We start from the raw sequence: 2905 nt of genomic DNA on the forward strand, positions 1-2905 counted from the left end.
GTGTGTGTGTGTGTGTGTGTGTGTGTGTGTGTGTGTGTGTGTGTGTGTGTGTGTGCGTGTGTGTTTATGTTTGTGTGTGTGTGTACATATACAACATGCCTAGTGAAATCTAATAGTGATCTTACCAGTTCGAAATTATTTGTGAAAAGTAGGCTATAAACCGTTCTGCAATTCCGGAGCCTCAGCAGACATTTACTCATCAGCAGGTAAAATGACTAAAAGGCGAAAAGCTGAAGCCAAACCTTGAACTTGTAGAAAATGAAGGTTGAGCAGAAATAACAGCAGCAAAGTTTCGTATATGTCAGATTTTCTTTATTTTCCACATATCCACAGAAATGTAGACCTCTTAGGATACACCAACTGAGAGAAGTAATATTTACCCCCCACTTAAATGTGGATGTTCTGTTAGAACAAACGATACTGCGGTAGTTATCAAGAGAGACACTCTCAGTTTGGTTTTTGGTGTAGAATGCACTCTTGTTGCAAAGTTGTGAAACAATGTAAGTTCTTACAGTACTAATGGGATACAGCTTTAAAACGGATAGTAATGAATGCATAGAAAAACAAGAGCATTCAGAGAGCGCAAACCTCCGCCAAGGCAACACCAACGTTCTCCTCAACAATTGGCCAGAGATGATTTTTAAAATGAGAATATCTGAAATAAACTCGACTGCTCTCACAAACGAGAATACTAAAACTGAACCTGACCGCTCTCACAAATTAAGTAAAAACAAAACAGCAAGAAAAATAATCTAGAGTCCTTGTCCGGTACCGGATCGACCCCAAATCAGTTCGTGCCAGTCACGAGGTCAAACATCCGTGAAAGTTTCATCCAGCGGTTCTCTAGTTATCTTGTCCACGGACAAACAAACACGACTGAAACAATACCTCCGCCTTCGCTAAGGCAGAGGTAATAAGATGTTTGAAATTTACAATATTAATAAAATGTTATGACATTAATAGAAGTAAGCTTTGGCTGTACATACTTGAGCTTGGGCAGTACATCATTTTAAATTGGAACGCTACAGAGAAGATTAGCATGGCCCCTGCGCAAGGATGACGCAAATTCATAAAGCGTTAAATATTTCTTTTAAAGCGGCGAGCGGACAGAATTGCTAGCAGCTAAAATGCTTAGCGGTTTTACACCAGTCATTATGTTCTGAGTTCAAATTCTGCCGAGGTCGACTTGAGTTTTCATCCTTTCGGAGTCGATAAAATAAGTACCAGTCGGACACTGGAGTCGATGTTATCAACTTACACCCACTCCCACGAACTTACGGTCCTTGTGCCAAAATTTGAAATCAATATAATGAAAATAAGGTTTGCATAAATTGTTCGTGAATGTAAACCAAATTGAGTTATGTGCTGTAGAAAATAGTGTAATATATGCATTGTAGAGAACGGCAATATACATATTCTTATGTCAACGGAGAAAAATAGAACTCGAAGAAAACATGAAAAAATAAAATATAGAGACTTGTTACTTAAAACGTGAGTAAATGTTAGTAGCGGAAACATTAGATTGCGTTCTGTGGTGTTGGTTTTCTAGATTATGATTAAAAAACAGCGAAGCAAAGGTTTCGGAGAGAAAAGGAGAGGGACCGAGAAAAATGATGTTTTATCGAGACCGAAAAAAATTGAGATAGAAAAATGGAAGGAGCGAGGGGAAAAAAGAGAGTCGTAATCTTCTATTTATATATCTAAAATTGCTGACGGCAGTTTGGTTTCCTATTGGTCTGACTAAAAATGCCAAAGGAAAACAGTGAAAGATCGGAACTCCATGCCGCCGCATGACATTGCTACAAACTACAGAAAGCAATTTCACACATTACAATTCTCTCTAGAATACAACACTGCTGTGTGTGTGTGTGTGTATGTCGTTATTGAGTTTTATTCCAAGATTTCTTGCCAATAAAGAAAGAGCCACTTTCTAAACTAGATCCAAGGATCCTTCATTGCATTTTCAACAACACCAACAGAGTCATTTTGTATGTATATATACTTGTATATTTGTATGTTTTGTTTTATATATGTATTGTCATGCATATAGTTGCATGTCTAGACATGCTAATCTATACTTAAATGAGAAACTTTTGGGAAGTTTTACAGATTTTTACAGTTCCAGTGGTGGCTTGAATTTGTAGTCTTCAAATCAGCTTTTTCCTTTTTGGTTTTGAGAAGCCTAATTTCTCAAAATTGGTATTTAAGCAGTGTGTTACATATCTCAAGGCTCCAATAATTACAAGTATAAACCTGGCCTTGTAATCTGGATAGAGTAAATGCAAATTTCTCAATAGTTTAGCGTAGGTATTTTCTATGTATGTATGTTATCAATCAGTTTCATTTCTGTATTTCTTTTCCATAGAGAAAGAGCCGGACTCTAACATAGATTCAAGGCTCCTTCATTGGAACTTTTATCAACATCATCTAGGTATTTGTGCATATGTGTGTGTGTGCAGTATTTGGTGTTAGTGTATGCACAGATTTGTATGTTTGTTTTATGGATGCGTTTTTATGTCTAGATGCATGCATATGTATTTATGTGCTAAATTTTTGGAAAGTTTTCCATATCTTTACAGTTCCATTGATGGCTTGAATCTGTAGTCTTCTAATCAGCCTGTATGTATGTATGTATGTATTTATGTAGTGTGTATCAAAATGTATGTATGCGTACATACACTCACGTGCACACACACACACACTCTCTCTTCCTCTCTCTCTCTTCTTCTCTTTCTTCCCCTCTCTCTCTCTCTTCTTCTTCCTCTCTCTTCCCATCTCTCTCTTCCTCTCTCTCTCTTCCTCTCCCTCTTCCTCCCTCTCTCTTCCCTTTTCTTTCTCTTCCTCTCTCTTCCCTTTTCTTTCTCTTCCTCTCTCTTCCCTTTTCTTTCTCTTCCTCTCTCTTCCC

General features: G+C 37.6%; 1 protein-coding gene and 1 non-coding gene across 2 annotated transcripts in view; one reads left to right on the plus strand and one right to left on the minus strand.

Moving 5' to 3' along the window:
• The window catches only part of LOC106880139 (voltage-gated potassium channel subunit beta-2), a 153501-nt gene that overhangs the window by 129604 nt on the left and 20992 nt on the right, over positions 1-2905 (minus strand). The gene's annotated exons all lie outside the window — the stretch shown is intronic.
• On the plus strand, positions 983-1089 carry LOC128249227 (U6 spliceosomal RNA). The gene has a single exon (XR_008265342.1). It is a non-coding gene; the product is annotated as a U6 spliceosomal RNA (small nuclear RNA).

Source organism: Octopus bimaculoides, chromosome 12 (genome assembly GCF_001194135.2).
Source record: "Octopus bimaculoides isolate UCB-OBI-ISO-001 chromosome 12, ASM119413v2, whole genome shotgun sequence".
In the NCBI taxonomy this organism is placed as follows: domain Eukaryota; kingdom Metazoa; phylum Mollusca; class Cephalopoda; order Octopoda; family Octopodidae; genus Octopus; species Octopus bimaculoides.